Source organism: Monodon monoceros, unplaced genomic scaffold (assembly GCF_005190385.1).
Source record: "Monodon monoceros isolate NGI ecotype Baffin Bay Population unplaced genomic scaffold, NGI_Narwhal_1 Super_Scaffold_16, whole genome shotgun sequence".
NCBI classification, from domain to species: Eukaryota; Metazoa; Chordata; class Mammalia; order Artiodactyla; family Monodontidae; genus Monodon; species Monodon monoceros.
Window position 1 is genome coordinate 91,929,768 of NW_021703772.1, and position 6,000 is coordinate 91,935,767.

Consider the following 6,000-nt stretch of genomic DNA (forward strand, 5'->3'; position numbering starts at 1 on the left):
ACCCCTGAAAATAATATACATATTTGATAATTAACATGATTTTAGAATATTGAAGTAATTGGCAGGTGTCTTTTTAGAACATGTAAATTGATGAGTTAGAATAAGCAAGACATGAGCATAGTATGTTTGTTTGCAAATAACAAACACACTAACAAGCGAAACATTTCAATTCTGATACTTTGCTGATAATGTAATATTCAGACTTGGGAGGAACGTAGTCAGTGGATTCATAATCACTTGGAAGAACTAAAGTCTCAGAAAATGGCAAGCAAGTTTTTTTTGTTTTTTTTTTTTGCGGTATGCGGGCCTCTCACTGCTGTGGTCTCTCCCATTGCGGAGCATAGGCTCCGGACGCGCAGGCTCAGCGGCCATGGCTCACGGGCCCAGCCGCTCCGCGGCACGTGGGATCTTCCCGGATTGGGGCACGAACCCGCGTCCCCTGCATCTGCAGGCAGACTCCCAACCACTGCGCCACCAGGGAAGCCCAAGTTTTTGTTTTTATTTGCATGCTTATCTGCTTATTTTTATGAGTGCAGGGGGCTAAAATCCACATTTATTATCTTATAAAACAGCGATATGCTAAGAGGAAAAACAGGAAAGCACTCTGCAACTTATATTTGCATTTTAAAATTCTTTTTCCTATAAATTTCTTATAAAGCACAGAGATGCAGTGTGTATAAAGCCTGAGAGCATGAACTTTGGTATTGGACAGTCAGTGGTGAGTGAAGTGCTTTTCCCACATTCTTTCATTTATTCCTAAGGACAGCAGTGAAAGGCATTATAGTCTTCATTTTCAGATGATGAACTGAGGTGCTGAAAGAATAAGTAATGGATCCAAAGTCACATGGATTAAGTAAATTAAATTATTAGTAATTTAATAAAGTATTGATTATCAATAAATTAATTAGTGGCATTATTATTAATCATCCTTAATACACACAAAAAACTGTCTATCAAATAGATCAATGAACCTAAAAATAGAAAGAAAAAAGAGTGTCTTTCGAGGAAATAGCATTATTTAAACAAGATATTCTAGTAAGGAAAATTTATGTCATACTTTAGTAGAACTAGCAAAAAACACTAAACTCATTCCCAAGTCCTGTGTTCGTACCCTGAAAGCTCCTAAAATTAAATTAAACTGCTATTTATTCTATCTCCTCTCCAATCTCTCCTGGTGTCTAGCTGGAAGTGAAAGTACAACGTGAGGAATGTCATTTTCCTGTGTGCTCAGCGGGGCAGCAGGGCTTGGGGGTGCAGGGAGCCAGCTAGGACACACTCACTCAGACATCCACAAATAGCTCAGAAATGCTTGCGGTGCTGGTTTGGTTTCAGGCTTTCTGGGAGAGTGGCTTTTTCTGCAGGGACTTTGTTCACTTCAATTAGCAGTAGGTGTTAATCTCTTTTTTTAAAAACATTTTAGATATATCTTTATTGAGGTAGAATTGATACAGAAAGAACTGCACCTATTTGCATAATTTGATGAGTTTGGACATATGCAAACACCTGTGATACCATCTCCACAATCAAGGTAACAGACATATCCAACACCTCCCAAAGTGTTCTTGTGTCTCTTGGTTTTTGTTTTTATTTTTGTGTGTGTGTGGTGTTAATCTCTTTTGGGGAACTGATATTGCCTACTTTTCAATTTATACTTTATTAACAGCACTCACAATAAATATTAACTGGGCACAATGTCAACTCTTCGTGACATGGTGCCCTTTCTCTATCTGTGAGAAACGGTATCATACCCTCAATGGCAAAGGTCAAGCTCAGGTTACACTGCTTTTATAGAGACCATGAACTGAGGGCTTTCCTGAAATGTGATCCCTGGTCTGATAGGTGCCAAATATTCTCTTAGGAGTGAAACTGTCTTTTTGTTCATTTCTTTTCCCAATAATGTTGACCTTTTCATTAGAGGTTCAACTTCCTCCTCCCTTCTATTTACATGGTGTCTACCTCTCCCAGGATCATCACATTTCTTTTTTTGTTGTTGTTGATTCAATTAAAATATACTTGCATGCAACCTTTCAAAATTACATTTATTTTTGTATATAGTCCTATCTATACTCTTGAGATAATGTACATACCAATAAAAGATAAATTAAAAAATGAGAATCAGAACTGTAGGGTTAAAATTGGTTTGAAAAGTCATTTACCCCAACCTCTCATCTGAGTTTTCTTTTTTTTTTTTAATTTTTGAATTTTATTTATTTTTTTATACAGCAGGTTCTTATTAGTCATCAATTTTATACACATCAGTGTATACATGTCAATCCCAATCACCCAATTCATCACATTACCATCCCCATCCCCTGCCTCTTTCTCCCCTTGGTGTCCATACGTTTGTTCTCTACATCTGTGTCTCAACTTCTGCCCTGCAAACCAGTTCATCTGTACCATTTTTCTAGGTTCCACATACATGAGTTAATATATGATGTTTGTTTCTCTCTTTCTGACTTACTTCACTCTGTATGAGAGTCTCTAGATCCATCCACATCTCAACAAATGACCCAATTTTGTTTCTTTTAATGGCTGAGTAATATTCCATTGTATATATGTACCACAACTTCTCTATCCATTCGTTGGTCAATGGACATTTAGGTTGCTTCCATGTCCTGGCTATTGTAAATAGTGCTGCAATGAACATTGGGGTGCATGTGTCTTTTTGAATTATGGTTTTCTTTGGGTATATGCCCAGTAGTGGGATTGCTGGATCATATGGTAATTCTATTTTTAGTTTTTTAAGGAACCTCCATACCGTTCTCCATAGTGGCTGTATCAATTTCCATTCCCACAAACAGTGCAAGAGGGTTCCCTTTTCTCCACACCCTCTCCAGCATTTGTTATTTGTAGATTTTCTGATGATGCCCATTCTAACTGGTGTGAGGTGATGCCTCATTGTTGTCCCAGAGGTCTCTTAGGCTGTCTTCATTTCTTTTCATTCTTTTATCTTTATTCTGTCCCGCAGCAGTGAATTCCACCATTCTGTCTTCCAGGTCACTTATCCATTCTTCTGCCTCAGTTATTCTGCTATTGATTCCTTTTAGTGTAGTTTTCATTTCAGTTATTGTATTGTTCATCTCTGTTTGTTTGTTCTTTAATTCTTCTAGGTCTTTGCTAAACATTTCTTGCATCTTCTCCATCTTTGCCTCCATTGTTTTTCCGAGGTCCTGGATCATCTTCACTACCATTATTCTGAATTCTTTTTCTGGAAGGTTGCCTATCTCCACTTCATTTAGTTGTTTTTCTGGGGTTTTATCTTGTTCCTTCATCTGGTACATAGCCCTCTGCCTTTTCATCTTGTCTATCTTTCTGTGAATGTGGTTTTTGTTCCACAGGCTGCAGCATTGTAGTTCTTGCTTCTGCTGTCTGCTCTCTGGTGGATGAGGCTATCTAAGAGGCTTGTGGAAGTTTCCTGATGGGGTGGGTAGAGCTGGCTGTTGCTCTGGTGGGCAGAGCTCAGTAAAACTTTAATTCCCTTGACTGCTGATGGGTGGGGCTGGGCTCCCTCCCTGTTGGGTGTTTGGCCTCAGGCGACCCAACACTGGAGTCTACCCGGGCTCTTTGGTGTGGCTAATGGCAGACTCTGGGAGGGCTCACGCCAAGGAGTACTTCCCAGAACTTCTGCTGCCAGTGTCCTTGTCCTCACGGTGAGACAGAGCCACCCCCCGCCTCTGCAGGAGACCCTCCAACACTAGCAGGTAGGTCTGGTTTAGTCTCCTATGGGGTCACTGCTCCTTCCCCTGGGTCCCGATGCACACACTACTTTGTGTGTGCCCTCCAAGAGTGGAGTCTCTGTTTCCCCCAGCCCTGTCGAAGTCCTGCAATCAAATCCCACTAGCCTTCAAAGTCTGATTCTCTACGAATTCCTCCTCCCGTTGCCGGACCCCCAGGCTGGGAAGCCTGATGTGGGGCTCAGAACCTTCACTCCAGTGGGTGGACTTCTGTGGTATAAATGTTCTCCAGTCTGTGAGTCACCCACCCAGCAGTTATGGGATTTGATTTTATTGTGATTGCGCACCTCCTACCATCTCATTGTGGCTTCTCCTTTGTCTTTGGATGTGGGGTGTCTCTTTTGGTGAGTTCCAGTGTCTTCCTGTCGATGACTGTCCAGCAGCTAGTTGTGATTCTGGTGTTCTCACAAGAGGGAGTGAGAGCACGTACTTCTACTCCGCCATCTTGGTTCGGATTATTACATTTCTAATTTTCCTAAATTTACTCTTAATCTCCAAAAATACTCTCCTTGACTATTAGCAACTTATGTGTCCTCCACTTCTAAACACTACAATGTTTATTTTATGTATTGTTTATTGTCACTGACTAAAAAGAAAAACCTTTTGATATCTTCTGCGTTGCTGGTTTTCTGTGTGTGTGTTTGTGCGTGTGTGCATGCACATGGGCATGCGTCATACATACACTAATTTTGAATGCCTTGATGGTAGAATTCCATCTCATACCATATCTTAAAAATACCAGATCTTAATGCTGTGTAAGTATTTAGTAACAGTAAGTGAATGATTGACAAGTATTCTATGCTGTGGAGGCTGAAGACAAATCTCTGGGAATATTAGGCAAATTTATCCAGCCATTTTCAAAACAAAATTGAAGCCTTAAAAAGCAGGGTAACATATGGATTCATGTTTTAGTGAGTAAACACAGTATGGCTTCTTGCCTTTTGTCATAATTTATTCTTCCTGCTCTCGTGCAACACTCTGATTCTAGATTGGCAACACTCTTGTTAAAAGGGTGAATACACTTCATTTCAACACATATATTTTCCTGGACTTGCACTGGAGTATTTCATAATGACTGCCTCTTGGTCACGCTGTAGGTTTTAGTTCCTGTGCTGAAATGCATCAAACTGAGCTACAAAGATCTGCCATTTCTCAGTTATGTGTCCATAATCATGAGGCAGACACTGTGCTCCATCTCCGGGAGCAGTCCTCCAACCCAGGGACTGAGGGATCATCTCAACCTGCCAACTTTTTAAACATTAAATGTGTAAACGGAGCTCGCCATTACTATATCTCACCAAATGCCCAGTGTTTTCCCATGAAAGGCAGAAAGTGTTTTACATGACCTTTGGATGGCTTTGAGTTGTGTGATTTAAATCTTCATTATTATTTTTTGCACACTACAACTGAAAAAATACACATTGGGTAGTGAAACAAAACCAAACAAAATCCCCCAAATATCCCAACAAGCTCTCACTTCTGTTTGAGTTGTGCCCTAGCTAGTCCTCATTTTCTGATATGATTCAGTTCTATTACTCATGCTATGGTAACATTCTCACCTATACAATTACGTGGAAACCAGAACACCAACCCTGGGAAGCAAGAACTTGCAAGGAATTCTGTGCATCCCCGTGCAGTGGGTTTAGAGATAAAACATATTACGATAGCCCATCCAATCCATGGAGACATGCTTCTTTTTTCTACTGTGAAGGCCGCTCTTTCTTTAGGATATTTTCTTTTTCTTTCCTCTTTCTATTGTCATTAGCCTCACCCCAAGGATTTCACAAATGGAGGGACATTTTTTCCACTGCAATAGCTTTCACATAAAAAAGAGCAAAAGCATATTATTCTGAAAGGGCAAGGCAAAGGATACTTTCTCTTGCTGATAATCTCACTATTTCACTATGTGCTTCACTGGACACTGGGTATTATTTTCTTAGCTCAATTAATCTCATTAACCTCAAGAATTTTAATTAACTTTACTTAAGTCAATGCAGGCTCCTCTTGTTTAGCAGGATCGTTTGGAGACATACAGTAAGAATTAAAACTAGGTTGTTAAGTCTCCAGCCTCATTAAAAGTGCAAAAAGTAATCAACAATGTCTTTCTCTCTCTCTGTGTGTGTGTGTGTGTGTGTGTGTGTGTGTGTTAGGGAAAACATCTGTGCAATTCATTTTTCTATGTTGGAAAACTGAGTAAAACTGGAGGTTATTCACTGTAATAATATTTTAGTCTTACTTATGTAGATTATCAAATAAAAGCATATGC

At 39.8% G+C, this 6,000-nt stretch overlaps 1 protein-coding gene across 2 annotated transcripts in view; it reads right to left on the reverse strand.

The window, feature by feature from the left end:
- Positions 1–6,000, reverse strand: part of THSD7B (thrombospondin type 1 domain containing 7B) — a 975,661-nt gene that overhangs the window by 396,385 nt on the left and 573,276 nt on the right. The gene's annotated exons all lie outside the window — the stretch shown is intronic.